This window comes from Lactuca virosa, chromosome 4 (assembly GCF_052849685.1).
Source record: "Lactuca virosa cultivar CGN04683 chromosome 4, Lactuca_virosa_CGN04683_v6, whole genome shotgun sequence".
Taxonomy (NCBI): Eukaryota; Viridiplantae; Streptophyta; class Magnoliopsida; order Asterales; family Asteraceae; genus Lactuca; species Lactuca virosa.
Genome location: NC_136429.1, coordinates 472,764,640 through 472,781,556, shown reverse-complemented (window position 1 = coordinate 472,781,556; position 16,917 = coordinate 472,764,640).

The window sequence follows — 16,917 nt, the reverse complement described above, 5'->3', positions numbered from 1 at the left end:
AAATTAAACCACCTAGTATTTTAAAAGTATAAAATACACCCTATACTATATATAACGTTAAAGGTCTAATATTATATATGTATAACTTAAAGTGCTAGTCTTACCGTTAGTAGGCCTCATTCACGAAGCTGATCTATAAGGGGTGTTTAAGGAAATTGCCTATAATATGGCGATTGAATGGGTATCCACTCTTACCCACCGCACTCTTGACTAGTGGAGGGTCGTTAGCCAAACGGGTAGGATAGGGCAAACCCCTCTCCTCATTAAAAGTATAATGAATAAAGTAACTAAATGTTTTACTAAATTCCCAAATCTTATTTACTTTAGGAAAAGGTGAAATCGATGCAATTCCATGGAATTACACTTTGTACCCTTGTCGAGACAATTAGTGGAGCGTGTGTGGTTAACCGGCACACTAAGTTGGGTTTGGCATTAGTAGCGAAGGATGACTCGATGTTTGTCATAGATCGATGGAGCGTGTGTGGTTAACCGGCACGTCGATTAGGTGATTGTAACATTGAGGGCACCACGTACATTCGCATGGTTATTCACACTTTATTTGTGATCCTCGGCATCCCAGTCACAAATGAAGGGCATAATCGAGATTAAACATGACATTGAAAAGTTCAATGAATCTCAAAAGATCTAGGCGTTTCAGTTCATTTAAAACTTAACCTTCTTTTCGTTTTTCATGATGGAAATTGGTAAATCGTCATTTACCTACCTTCAAATGTTCTGCGAGTTGGATTACGGCATCCCTCTTCGAATTTGTAGGTATTGTGTTGGGTCCTAGCCTTAATATCTCATTTGGGTGTTTTATTAAGGACTCAATCAACTAAACTTGAATTTTCTCCCGTTTCATATATGTCAAAGTCTGACAACTATGGTCTTCCTAAATCCGTTGGAAAAAAGTTTTCCATGTGAAGATGATGTTCCATGATTGTATTGTGGAAATGGAAATCATGCTTCATTTCCTCCACATCCTCCAATAATTCTCCCTGACCCACGTGTTCGAAGACTTGAAAAGTTCAAGGTCATTCAAGCCCTATTGGCAAAAGACATGAAAATGGAAAGTGTATATGTGCTCATGTCTTAGATAAAAGATTACATATTGATAGATTGGGATTGTTAGGTGTCGATGTTTAAAGTAAGTTGGCTGTTGACTTGGTTCTTAAGTCACTTCCTGAATCATATGGTAAGTTCGTTAAAGAGTACTATATGATGGACCACAACATGACCCTTATTGATTTGACTTATTTGCTTATCGCTGCTGAATCAGAAATGATTTGGCGCACTGGTCAGCAAATTTGTCTGGTAAATCAATATCCCAACCCTCTATGGGCAATGGTAACATTGGAAGTCCAGAAAAGTTTTCTCTACGCAAGAGAAAGGTTGAGTCTGAGATAGTCTCGTGTACCATTCCATAAGAATCCATGTGTTTCTACTACCAAAAGAAGGGGCATTGGTTGCGAAGTTGCCCTGAATACCTGAGAGATCTAAGAGATGGGAGAGTCAAGATGTATGACTCTGCTTCAGGTAAAATCCACTATCTAACTCGATTAAGTTCCTGTTTGGAGATTCTTAATACATGATGTGATAAGATTACATTCCGATGTTTTGAATGATCAAAGAAAGGAAAGGAAGCTTAAAAGGAAAGAAGTGAGCTAAATCTGATCATGAAGAAATGGATTTTGATCGCATGATTCAAAGATCGGATTGTTTTAGCTACTACTTTAGAGTTAGGATAGATTGCTAAATAATATTTGCATAGTTTTTCATTTGTAATCGCATTGTAAGGACAATATTTTTCCGCAATAAAATAAATTTTGATTTATCTTATTTATGTTTCCTTGCGATGGATTTTATGAAAAATTGGTGTTTGAATGGTTCTATTGTTAGCAATATTGTGAATGGATTTGATTCTTAGTTATGTTATTTGTGGAAATGTCATAAATTTACCAAATGAGGAAAGTTTCTCATCACCTAAGTTTCAATTGGACAGAAACTTGGAATCATGCAACTGGTATTGTGTGATGAATGAAAACCTTCGTATTTGGGAAATTGAAAATAATTCTTTGTTCACATAAGTATGTGAGTCAAGTGAAGGACTAGGAGATCTGGTACACAATGTTGTGCACTGGTCAAGTCAACCACAAAGAACGATAAGTTTATTCGTCATGATTTACTAAAAATCTAGTAAACGTGATTATGCTTACAAGATTAAGTGTAATTCTGAATCATTGAAAAGTTTCAATGAATAGCAGAACGAATAAGAAGAATCAATTAGGTAGAAAGATAAAAGTTTCTCCAATCTAAGAAGAAGGGAGAGTACTTTTGTATCGTGTTTTATGATCGTCTTGGTTATTGTAGGAACCATATTACAATTCAACCTCTAAGGATACCTTAGTGCACTAGTTTGGCTAAGAAGAGGAATGGTGAATTGTAGAAATGGTTAAGTCAATAAGATGTATCGTACTTCGTTCCAATATCAAGTCTTAGAGTTATACTCCAAGACTGTGAATTGAGTGACATAATCTTAAGTAGGAATGTTCTACATTTGCACATTTTGGTAAGTTGTGATGTCTTGGATAAGACAAAGACCAGCTAATACCAAATTATGTGTAGGTTTGTCTTGATAAAGACATATGCTGACTCTTAAATATTTGTTTTGTCAAGAAATGTTTCTCGACAAGAGAATCTTATATGTCAAGAGGTCAGTGGGAGTCTAAAGATCTTGGAAAGTTTCAAGAACAAATCAAGAAGTAAACCTCTTAAACACTAGCACACGACTTGAGGATTGTAACCTATCGTGTTGACAAAATTTTATTTCTGTGCCAATCCAGTTGAGTGATTATGCATATGAGTTCTACGAGTTCTCAATTGAATGCATAAGGGCAAACACCTTGATCAATGAAAGTACATTGACTGGCATAGGTGAGCTGCTAAATAACTTGGAAGCAATGGTGGGACCCTTGATGGCAAGAAATTAAGAATGAACAAGTTCTGTCCATAAGAGGTTGATTTTTTCACAAACATTATCTTACAATTGTGGTTATGACAAATTTGCATGGATAGGAACACATGCACCATAAAATCTAAGTGTCATAAGGTTTCTCTCCTTCATGAAAATGATTGTGAGGAAACGCTTTCACTAAGAGAGATTTTAAGGAGATAGCGATTATGTAAATTGCATTCTCAAATTCGATTACGATTACGGCATCCCTTTTCATAGTTCGAATTGTGAGATTTGGCAATTAGTTTGAACAATCGATACTTATTGCTATAAGTTCTGGAATTGTTTAGACACACATGTGAGCTGTCTAAAGTAGGGTGTGTGAGTTTGAGATGCTTAGATAAAAGCTTATCAAAGCATATCGTATTAGAAACAATGAACTTTGGAAGTCAATAAGTATTGTTTTCTAGAAGTTTAGCTGGTTTCTGAATACGTGTCAAAGCTAGTGGGAGCATAAATGTTATACTAGTATGGATATAATCATCATGTTAGTGGGAGCATGATTATTATTGCAAGTTAGCAATATTAATTATAGAAAACAAAAGTTTCACTTTGCAAAGTTGCATAGGTTGAAAAGTTGTTTTGCTATAATTAAGGGAGAGAATGTTATACTTCGTTTCAAATCTAAAGGTTTAGATCGAGAAATTTTACTCAAATTTAGTCAAAAGATATATGGTTGTTATGTTGAAAGGATTCAAGGTAAGAGAATTCTATATATGGAAATATTTGTTGCGTTCTCACACTCGATTATGATTACGGCATCCCTTTTCATAGTTCGAATCGTGAGAACATGGCAAATAGAAATATTATAGCAAAAGACTGGTAAAGTATCATGTCATTGTAATATTCGACCGTTCTAAAATTTTCCGAATGCCTAGGGCATTGAGAGGGAAAGAGGACTAGAATCGGATTTGACTGAATTAGTTAAATAACTGTCAAGGATAATCTAAAGTTCGCCAAGGATTGGTCGCTTGTGAACAGTTGGAAGTATAGTAATGGAAGGACCATATTGACATTATTATTATTAGATATGATTCTATTAATAATGAGTTGTCATATGGCAAATATGGAAATGTTTCCTTATTGGGAGTTGGACGTTAAGAGTTTATGTCCAGATTAGAAAAACTTTTATGCAAGAAGGATGTTCAAAGGAATGTACTTTGAATGTGAGACTTCATGTCTATGGAATTGTCTTGTAACAATCTCCAATAGAGCATTTTGTAATTTCATTGGCCGAGTCTTGGTGACTTTTGTGCCATGACATTACGAAAGGACTGTTGCATAAAGTGTTAGAATCTAACATATTCTATAAGAGGCAAGAATTTGATATTCTTACACTTGTGGTAAGTATTGGGAATTGTAAAATGAGTGTGATTGAAAATGTTGTTCAATTATACTATTTCACAGAGTAAGGACCATAAGTAAACATAGTGTGCATGCTAAGAGCATGGGACAATTGTCGTTATAATTCAAGTAAGAAGTTGATTACCCGAAACAACAAATAATGAGTAATCAATATGGTGATTAAATAAAAGTGTTTTATGTATACTCAAAAGTTTGGGGCCATATAAGATTAGTATTATTCTTGTGTTTCAATTTGCATGTTTTGACTTCCTAAATAATTGAGTTATTTGAGAATAATCGAATTATTTGAACGTTCCACAGTCGCTCATACTTTGGGAGTAAGTATGAAAGAAGATTGTCATGAATTGGTGTGTAGATTGTCTAAAGTGTATTAGACATAGCAAAAGTTTGCTACAACGTTCATGAGTGCTTACGAATATGATTTGAGAATTGGATTAAACCCACTCTCACTTGGATCGCTTCATGGATTTTATCACGAGTGATTGGTGAGACGATAATATCTTATATTCTTGAAACCGAGATGTGTGAGTTGTATCTTGCGAGTCGGTTACACATTGATAATATGTAAACGCACCAGTAACTTGGTGTTATAAAACGTATTGTTGTGTGTGATTCGGTGAGTGAGTACAAGCGAGCATTGAGTCGAAGTTTATCCGTTCCTTTTACCCAATGTAGGATAAAAGCGATATCTGTGGGCCCCTCGATGATTTAGTGATGTCAAAGGAAAGTGCTCGGCCGGGCCAGGATTGATTTGATTTGTTCAATTAGTCAGTTGTCATAAATCAGAAATCGGGAAACGACACATAGACTGAGAGAATGATTTCAATCCATGTCTCATGTCTATACGATATCTAGAATTGAGGAATATATGATTCCTTATCTAAAGGACGCGTATCTGATAATATCAGAGTTGACAGCGGCTTTTGAAAGCTACGATTACAGATCAGGATCTGAAGTCATACGCAGAATAGTTATTAGACTTATCCAAGTGGGAGACTGTTGGATTAGTGTCTAAGCCCATAACTATTTTGGTATGTACTTGACCCGATGGTGCATGGTCCTTTTGGGTTGCCTTCACCAAAGCAACTTGATAGGATGAATTATGGAGAGAGAGGATTAATTATGATTTATTAATATATTATGAGAATAATATATTAAAGGAGAAATCATATTGTTTAATTAATATTAGTCAATAATTAATTAAGAATTAATTTTGTGGCTAAAAGAGATTAATTAAACTTAGGGGACTAGAACTATCAATTGTGTGATAGTTGAATGTTGGGCTAATGGACTTCTTATTAGAGGGGTGGACGAATTCTATGGGGAAACCCATTAGAAATCGTCCAAGGCCTCTAAAGGAGGAGTCCATGGGTTGCTTAGGGCCTAAGCAGTCAAATTAGGGTTTCCTTGTTAGATAACCCTAATAGCCTCACTATTTAAGCACCCCTAGGGTACCAAAAACGTGGCTATCTTATTCCTTAGGGTTTCTAGACGTTTTTGAGTGCCTCTCCTCTTCTCCTTCTTCATCCTCTTGCTCTTGGTGTTTGTGAGCCATTAGAGGAGTGACATTTGTGACTCTAAGCTTTTAGAAGCCTATTACTAGAAGGAATAGATTGTTATTGCTACATAACCATCAAAGGTAAGATCTAAACCTTATTCTTATGTTTATATTGATTATCACATGCTAGATCTAGGGCTTTGGATGATTATTGCATGTTCATTAGACAAACTAGATCCAAAGCTTTAGGGTTTGCATGTACACCATAGGAATGTTGTAGTGCTCAAAACCCATCAGTTTATACGAGAGCAAAAAATTAATACAAACACTAGGTTTGCCTATGGAGATGATTGACTGCTGCGGGTCTGGATGTATGATATATTGGAGGCAAGACAAAGATCTTTATCGGTGCAAATTCTGCAATGCAGATAGGTACAAACAGTCAAAAAATTTGGCCAGATGTTCTCGCGTATCCTTTAAGAAAATGCATTACTTTCCTTTGACTCCAAGGTTGAAGAGACTGTATGCTTTACAAGCCACAACCGATTCCATGAGATGGCACTCCGAGAATCATGGACATGATGTTGGAGTAATGTGTCATCCATCCAATTCGGAAGTTTGGAAGCACTTTGACAAAAGTCATCCTTCATTTGCAGCAGAAGTACGTAATGTAATATTAGGCCTAAGTACAGATGGGCTTGCACCACATGGAGCATTTGGAAAACAATATTCGTCTTGGCCTATTATTATAACACCTTATAATTTGCCACCTTCTATGTGCATGAAAGAGCCTTACATGTTTTTGACCGCACTTGTGCCAGGACCGTCAAACCCTAAGCATAAAATAAATGTATTTTTGCAACCAGTTGTTGCAGAGTTGGAGCAGTTATGGGAAGAAGGCGTAGTAACATATGATATATCTTTAAAACAAAATTTCCATTTAAGAGCAGCTTTGATGTGGACAATAAGCGATTTTCCAGCATATGCAATGTTGTCTGGATGGTCTACAGCAGGTAAGCTAGCATGTCCAAATTGTGGGAAACAAACACAAGCATTCAGACTAAAGAATGGTAATAAGATGTCATTGTTTGACTGCCATAGAAGATTTCTACAGGTAAATCACCCATATAGAAAGGATAAAAATAAGTTCAAGAAGAATCGTGAAGTGACAGAAGGTCCTCCTCCAAGTAAGAATGGTGAACAAACTTTAAGGGAGATTGAACAATTAGGTTTGGTAAAAGTGACTGAACTAAATGCTGATGATGTAAAAAAAGATGTGGCGATCATGGTTGGAAAAAGAAAAGCATATTTTGGGATTTACCATATTGGAAAACAAACCTTATTAGACATAATTTTGATGTATGCATATTGTGAAAAATGTATTTGAAAACTTTTTTCACACTGTAATGGATGTCAAAGGGACGACGAAGGACAATGTAGCAGCCATAAGAGATCTGAAGCTCTATTATAGGAAGAGAAAAGGTGTCGATGATAATGAAAGAGCGTACTACGCTCTGGACAACAATCAAAAGAAATCCATATGCGAATGGGTGGAGAAATTGCGTTTCCCCGATGGTTATGTTTTCTAATTTGGGGAGGTGTGTTGATTTAACAGAGTGTAGACTATTCGGAATGAAAAGCCACGATTGTCATGTTTTTATCCAAAGATTGATACCAATTGCATTTTGTGAGATGTTGCCAAAACATGTGTGGGAAGCATTAACAGAGTTGAGTATTTTCTTCAAAACATTAACAGCAACATCAATCACAACAAAAGACATGGAAAGGATTGAAACCGAGATCCGAATAATTCTATGTAAATTAGAGACCATCTTTGTCCCTAGTATTTTTAATTCCATGGATCATTTACCAGTACATTTACCAAACGAAGCGAAGATAGCTGGTCCCGTCAAATATCGGTGGATGTATCCATTTGAAAGGTTAGTATGGTACATCATAATGTATATATGTTGCTATTTTTGTAAGCTAATTTAAATAATCTTCACTATAGATATCTAAATCTGTTGAAAAAAGATGTGAAAAATAAAGCTCGAGTGGAAGGGTTCGTTGTTAACTCGTACTTGCTACGTGAAGCATCAATATTTCTCTCTCATTATTTCGAGACTGGTATCCCCACACGTAATAGAAAGTTGCATCAAAATGATGATGGAGGAGGAGATGAGCAACCGGATGCTAACAACGAAATGTTAGATATACTTTCATATCATGGGCGTCCTTATTGAAGATTCACGAATAGAATGATGTCTGATGAGGAAGTGCATGCTGCCCAAACTTACATACTCTTTAACGAAGATAAGATCAAGCATTACATCAGGTACGTAACATGCATCACTTTAAATTATAATAATCATTTGTTGTGTAATTGCTCTAAATTAACATTGCATGCATGATTTTGTTTATTACATCATAGTAACTTTAAAAATGTTATTCAAACGGTGATACCGAATATTTGAAGAAGATATGATTGAACTTATTGGGGATATGGATGAACATGAGCTTCCAGCCGAAGTTGAGAAGAACTTTGCAGTATGGTTTCAAAACTATGTGGGTGTTATTTTTGTATTTTTTAATTTTATTATTTTTTGTTATGCTTATAATTAACTCTAATTAAGTGTTTTACCGTTTTTCATATAGGCACGTAAGATCCGGATAAACAACAAGTATATATCTGACCTTTCCAAAATGTCATTCAAAAAAGTGAAATTATATAGTGTATACTTTGTCAATGGTTACAAGTTTCACACAGAAGCTCAGGGTCTGAAGAAATCAACAACCAATAGCAGATTGTGTGTTAGTAGCCAAGGAGGTGATTATTACGGTAAGTGTCACACCCCTAAACCAGAACGACGGAAACATTCGGGGGTGGAGGACTTCATGTATAGTATCACAACAATGCATAATAGTAATCAAATTACAACAATGACCATTGTATTTACAAAGTTATAAGTTTTACAACTGTGTTCTAAACATAATGTATGTGAACTCAAAAGTACAAGTTTAAAAGACACGAGTTTATAGATCTCCGTCTTCCCAAAAGCTATGCATGTACCTGTATTACTGCTTCCCTGAGAATACAAGTAGATTTTGAAAAGGTGTCAACAATTAAGTTGATGAGTTCATAAGTATGTTTGCAACTGAAATCTGTTTTCTTGTTCATTGATAAAGTAAACATGTTTTTCTCAGAAAATCCTATATTTTCTGCTATGTTATTTTGTAAACAGAATGTGTGATACTTTCTGTACTATGAGTTTCAAAAATGTAGTTTAGTTCTCACAAAAACCATGAAAAGTATGTTTTCTCTGTATTGAAATGATAATCTATGTTTATACTTGTAAGATACTGTATTGTAGTTTTATAATTAAATAAAACTATGTGAAGTATTACTTATTCATACAATAATCATTTTGTTCAATATCAAATTGTAAGTTATCATAACCATGCTTGATGACCTAGGATCGCCTGAAACAAGACGTTCTTCAGGCGTCGAAATATGGTACGATAGTTGTCGCCACAAGTCTGCCGACCTAGCTGTTGCAAGCAGCTCTGGTGCGGGATTGTCAGTCCCGTATAGATCTATACACAAATGCCACACTCTCTCTCAAGGAGACTCTGGTTATAATTTTCAGGACTTTTGTTTTATACTTAAATAAGTACTTGAAGCGTGTCTTACAAGTGTTATATTGATGATTACATGTAGAATAATGAAAAGTTACTTTGTAATAACTACACTGAAAGTAAGTTTCATAAACTATAAAAATATGGCTTTATATGTTTAATTCTAAGTAAAGTATTATGTTTGTTTTCTGATCATGTTCTCTGCTTGTTTTTCATCATATACTCTATTTGTTTTCTGTTATGCACTATTTTTGTTTTCCTGTTATGTACTTTGACACTTGAAACCAATGAATGAGTCCTCTAAACTATACCTATTATAGTTTAGCTATTTGTTTTACTGTAAGAATCAGTAATACTGTTATTCCATGAAATTCTCTGTTTGTACCCAGATAGTATCAAACAGTTTGAAAACCATTTTATATTTATATAAATGTAATATTTATATAATTGTGATTAATTAGATCGTCGATTAACTAACTTTACCCCAAGCCCACAACCAAACAAGGAACATGAAATGGGGTCAAATTACATATTCTAAATCTTCTGAATCCAAATTATATAATTTACACAGATATAAATATGTAATTTTGACAATTATAACAATTTAAAATATACTAAAACATTTAAAATTCTTTTGAGATATTAACACAATTTTATTGTGTTTCACTTGTATTCACCCCCCCCCCCCAATAGTTAAAAATCATTAAAATGTCGGGGTATGAACTCACCTTTCGTGAGTGATTTGATTGAGATTTGATTTAGGATGTTACTTCCACGAGTGAAATCCCGTAGTAAAACAACTCCTATATAGCAATTTGTATAGTATATATGCAACCAATTAGTGAATATAATCATAGAAATGATTGAAAATTGGACTAATTTGTAAGTATAACTTACAAATAGGAGTCTTTAGAAGCTAAGATGGAGGCTGCAAAGAGTTCACGGCCAGAAGAGGTGTTCACGGTCCAAGAACACTTGATGTTCTTGAGTTCACGACCCAATAATGAGGATTTTCTTGCGTTTCTGGTTGATACTCTTGATGAATTTGAAGAACACTTGAAGATTTAAGTGTTTTTGACCCAAGAATATGAAGATTGGAAGGTGATTGTTTGATAAAGATGAAGAATGCTTGATAGAGAGGAGGTTTTCGGCCCTAGCTACTTGAGAGAGAATGGGTGAGTTTGCGGTTGGAGTGTGTAGAATGAGTGAAAATTTAGTCACATTAGTATATATACCTAGGAGTCTTCGGCAGTGAACACATCCCGATGAGATAAGATCTTCGGGTTCACGGTCCGAAGTCGGTTTGCGAGGGTTCACGGCCGAGAAGGGTTCACGGTCGTGAACCATTTGCGGCCTGAAGTGTGTATGCGGTCAGAAGGAAAGAAAGAAGAAAAAGATGCGAGGGTCTCGGTTCTAAAAGTTTTCCTTATTAAACACACGACTCTTTTGAATTAAAGGTTTTTAAACCAAATCTACTTAATATAAGATAGATTAAAATGAGAAGCTTGACTTTTATTTGACAGGAATTGATTTGAGTTGACTTTTATTATACTGAAAATAACGGGATGTTATAGTAAGGTAGAGGAAATTTTAGAAGTCGAGTACCCTGGTTACCCAATTAAAACCACAGTTTTATTTAAATGTCATTGGTACGATCCAACACCTAACATAGGAGTTAATGTTCACAAACAATATAACTTGGTCGAGATAAACGTCAAAAGAAAATACAACAAGTTCGAGCCGTTTGTTTTAGCCATGCAAGCCACTCAGGTGTGTTACATTCCTTACCCAAGTTCAAAAACAAACAACTTAGACTGGTGGGCTGTATTTAAAGTTAAAGCTCGTGGTTGGACCGATGAAAATCATTCTCGGAAAGACGTTGCTTTCCAAGAAGATGAAGTTGAATCAAATGAAATCAATATACCAACTACAACTGATACAGACAATTGTGATGATCATGACATTTCAAGAAACGGTTCAGATAATGAAAATAACATTGATGAAGAAGGTGAAATTCATGAGGACGACAATGATGGTATTCCTGACAGCGAGGGTAGTTATGAGTATAGTACATCGAGCAATGAAGAAGAAGAGGATGAAGAAGAAGAGGTGGAAAAAGATAATGAGTAGATGTTTCTATTTCTTTATTACAAAAGGATGGTTACATTGTATAATTTTTAGTTTTTGCATGCGAATTGGTAAATGTGATGTTATGTATTAGTGCCCTTCATGATAATTAATTAAATAAAATGAAAAATTTTCATTATATGGTACATTGAAAGCATTTATTAAAATGGGATATGTGTTTTTGAGATATTTGTATGTACAATATTTTCATTAAATATCCAATTAAGTAATCGTTTATGTTATAATCCAGTTTTTTTACATTGAAATGATAAAAAAATATTCAAGATAACATAAACATATATAATAGCAAATGTTTGTTCTTTCCTATTATTAAATACATATAAAATACAATAAAACAAACAAAATATATTACCAATTCAAAATCATATCATTCAAACCATATCTTACAAATTCCATTGATTGATCATAATAATAATTCATCCATAGAATAAGAAAAATAATTAAGCATACAACATCCCAACAAAGAAACAACCCATACATACCATCATGAACTTGATGATTCCACGAGTTTTATTGCCGGTGCAAATTTCCGTAGGTAAGTATCAATGAAATTGAAGTACTCCTTATTAACGTTGCTATGAAATATAATTTCGTAACAAACGTCGTCACAAATTAGCTACGCGTTTTGTTCCATAGCAAAACAAGCAAACGAAATCATATTCCATAGCATAATTCCCTAGCAAAATACCTACGAATGATACTTACATAGCAAATCAACTATGGAGTTGGTTTCCGTCACAAACTCCGTTGCATAGCAACCACGATAATTAATTCCATAGCAGCAGTACAACGGAAAGTAATTCCGTAACAAATGTCGTTGAAAATTTTCTATGAATTTTTGTTCCATAGAAATATCGGTAGCATAATACCAACGAATATGGAGTCGGTAGCATTTTCCCTAGCAAGTCCTATTCTCGCTACCAGAAATAAAATTCGTAGACAATGTGGTAGCAACATTGCTATGGAATGACATTCAATAGCACAATCCATTGCAGATTAACAACGAAAATACGTTCCATAGCGACCTTCCTTAGCAAAACCGCGTTTTTCTTGTAGTGGATGTAGGCCCGGGGTACATGTATTGTATATGTATTGTTGTGTGGGGTATTTTGGTGGAACTCACTATACTTTGGCTTACAGTTGTAGATTTAAATGTTTTCAGGTACTTTAGATTATCGGGGTCAAGCAAAGGCATGATCGTACACATCCTCCTACTGATTTATGTCTTCAGAGATTATTTTGATACTCTGAATTTTATGGATTTGTTTTGAAAACAATGTTTGATTATCTTATGGTTTATGAAAATGTTTTCAAAAAATGAAAATTTGTATCCTGGTTTTTGGGTGGTTACAGGAGGATCTCAAGAATCCATAAACTTGCCAACTTTATGGAGCCTAACCATTCAAACTCTCACAATCATGGAGAAAATGGACAAGAAGCCTAAATCTAGAAGCACTAAACATAAAGCTTTGAAATTGAGGACTTACAAAAGTCCAGAATAGGAGGAAGGATAAGGTGAGGAGGTTTGCATGCTAGATCTATGCACCAATAGCTCATCCTTCTTCTTTAAAACACCAAAATCACCACCAAAAGCTCTCAAATGACAAACTGGAGGCTAGGGTTTTCTTGTGGATGAAAGGGAGGTGATGGAGGCTGAGGGTGTGCAGACCTAGCCCTCACTTCCCTTAAATAGGGGCACAAACCTCATAATTAGGGTTTTATATGCAGGAGGCTGTCATGTCGAGACCATTATGTTGTCAGGTTGTGACAACCAAATGAGATGCACGTTTTCTTCAAGCGTCGCCACACGTCGTGGCTAACCAAAGTCGACCTTCAGAATCCATAACATCAAAAGAAGTATATATTTAGAACTTGGTGTTACAGTAAAAGTTGACAAAAACGGCGGAAGGATTTGGTAGTCGTCGGTGGAGTTGACAGAGAAAATGAAGGCAGAAGCGGAAAATGAATCAGCTGAGTATATGTCGTCAAACCATTAGCGGCGACAGTTATTAGCGGCGACACGAATGAATTAGCAGCGACGTGTTTTAAAGGGAATATATCGCGGTCTCGCCGCTATTGCGATGTACGACATGTATTATGAGTGGTTGGATTAGTATAAATATCAACGGCCGGGGTTTAATATTGGGTATCGACACGGATCGGGGTCAATGAGTATTAGCGACGACAGCCACCATTAGCGGCTACATATAACGCGAAAGTTGTATGTCACCGCTAAAGATGGCTATCGCCGGTAATGGTCGTTATTCTTATTTTCCTCCAGAACACGAGCAAGCTGCAAATTAAACAACCGTTTGTAGGAAAAACATAGTAATCGATCCTGTGAGAACTACCTAAGGAGATATGATGACTACAATGTGGGTTTAATAGTGACTATGGTGTTCAAAATCTTCAAGCTTTTTACAGTGGCATACATATAGGAGATGAGAAAGTGCGACTTTTGGTACGATAAAAATGATGGGGGGGGGGGGGGGGGGGGGGGGGGGGGATGAATGGCTACAATGGAGAACGAATCCTCACCTAAGCTGGAATAACTCACTCACTGGTGTTCATGATAAAGATTTTAAACAACTGAGACCTTTTTGCAATTTTGTCTTTTTTATTTATTTTTTCATTTATAAAATAGGTCCAAACTGTTTTCACTATCTTTTCGTAAATATATGTTTTTAACTACAATGATCTGGATTTGATTAAAAATATTTGTGGCCAACTTCAACGGTTTTAAAATCCAAATTTTCATTTAAAATATTTTCATGTTGGAAGTGGGCTATATATGGGATGGGGCAATTACATCACTCAACTCCAAATAAGAAAAACAATAAAATCTAAAGCATCAAAATGAACAACTTACCACTATCTCTGTCTATTACCACATATTTATATTTTACAATCTTCAACATGAAATAAGAACAAACAAACTTACAAAGTTTACAGTAGAAATCTCACTTTTGAGAAACTGATTTACTGATAAACATATTACAGTTCGTCCATTCATGAGTTTGAATAGTGAGTGTAATACTCCAATTCAACTCCATTTCCAACTCCAAAAATAGAGTAATATTATTCACCAAATGGCTGGAGATTTATCATATTCTGCATCATTTTTATACAAAATTGTGATGCAAAAAAATGTGTTACAGTTGAAGAAAGGTGAATTTGATTGTCACAAAAGAAGTTCAGAGAAATAGTTTAGAGGTGTCATAGGGACGTTGTCCCCTAAAGGGCAATATGGGGAAAAGTAATTAAATTAGAATAATCGTTGTATGAGAAAGTATAAAGTATAACTTGTCTTCTCTTCTTCTTCAAAATCTACAAGCACCCATATCGATGCTTGCTGCTCAGTTGCATTCGCCAAAACTTATTTTTAAAGCTATAAGCTATTTTCATGTACATAAGTATATTGTTGTATATTAAAGTGATATGTATAGCAATTAAGCAAAACACAGTACGTATATAATTATATATATCGATCAAATTGAATTACATGCAAAATATAAATTTAACTCTACTGTTTACTTTTAATATAGCCAACATATATTATTATTACCCCACCATTTGCTCGTCGGGTGGGTGTGATTTACTTTTTTTACTTTGAAAGTGATTTATAATATGTTCGACAGTGACTTCAAAAATAGAGTTTTGTTTAAGTTACTAGTAAAGTGATAATCTATGCTATATATTAAGTAACTTGTTCTTCATAAAAGCAAGTCAGTGTCGAAAATATCATTTCTATACTAGTCACCTAAAGGGAATAATATAAATAAAGAAGAAATGGCTAAATCGATAAAAAAAACAATATATAAAATATATAATTTACGAAAAAAAATTGAACGAAAATAATGCTGCTACCTATTAGTTATAGTAAACTTAAAAATTCTCAATTAAATAACTAATCTATATTATATTAAAAAAACACTTAAGATATATGAATATATTATACATTGCACATAGAAATATCATTATAATAACACTTTTTACTAATAAAAAATTTATAAACAAAATATAAAACCATAAAAGCAATATAAAAACAAAATGTTTATATTACTGATTTTTTGTTATTCTTCACAAGTCACAAATCATGTGTTGCCAATTTTTAATTGGAAAACAATGAATAAATCATATAAATTTTAATTGGAAAACAATGAATAAAAAACAAAAAGTACACATATAAGAAAATAAAATTCGATTGCCTTTATTTGGGGTTATTTTTACACGCTATCTTTGTCGTGTCGCATCTTTGTCTTGTTACATCATAGCCTCAAAGACAATAAACAAATTTGGTTTGATTGTTAATTAATGTATTTTCATCTTTCCAACAATACAAAACGGTTTATAGAATAATGGAGACTTTGTTTTCTTCTCATAGTCTCTCAATCGTAACTGAAAAACATAAGCGCAAAAAGGAAAAACAATCGTAGCGAGATCCGAGAATGCAAATTGTGAATTGTAAGAAGGAATTGATTTATAGTGCAGGGATTGGGGAGTTGAAGCGGAGTTGTACGTGAATACATTTTTTCTTCCCTATTAATTTGTTTATTTTTTTCTCCAAATTCCAATTTACCGTTTTAGATTTACAAAGATTTTTTGGTACTTTTAAGGGTCAAAACTCAAAAGTAGTACTTATCCATGCTAGATTAGTTTTTGATATCTTTTTTTTTTTTTCTACAAAGTATGCAGTCCTTTGATAAAGGGTATTGCAATCTTAGCATCTAATGTATAAAAATCACTTTTTAAAAAAATCAACACTTCTAATAAAAGATCAAGGGTATGCAAGTCTATACCCTTGTGAAACTTCAAATCCGCCCTACCTCCACCTCTGTCCTCCTCCTCTAGCCATCTGCCGCCCTAGTTCTTGGTCACCGACAACAACTTTCCGGTATCCGATGAACAAATTTTGCCTTCATATTCGACTATTACATCTCGTACTATATATACCCCCGACTCTCCTCCCACGTCCCAGTTGATGTCGTGTATTCTGGTCAGCCTCTCGCCCTACAACCTTGGTTTAGTTGACGATAAGCATCATGATTCTTTGACACTGAGACTATGGAGACAAGTTCATGTTCATCAACGTTGGACCATGCATGGAGGTTGTTCTCTTCCATTGTAGTGTGTAGAGAAGAAGTCGTATCATAATCACTATCGTTATCATCTTCTGATTATTAAGAGTAGTCGATAGAAGACTTAAAAGTCTTCGACAACGGTTGGATCGATCTCCATCGCCGGCTTTCCTCCAGAA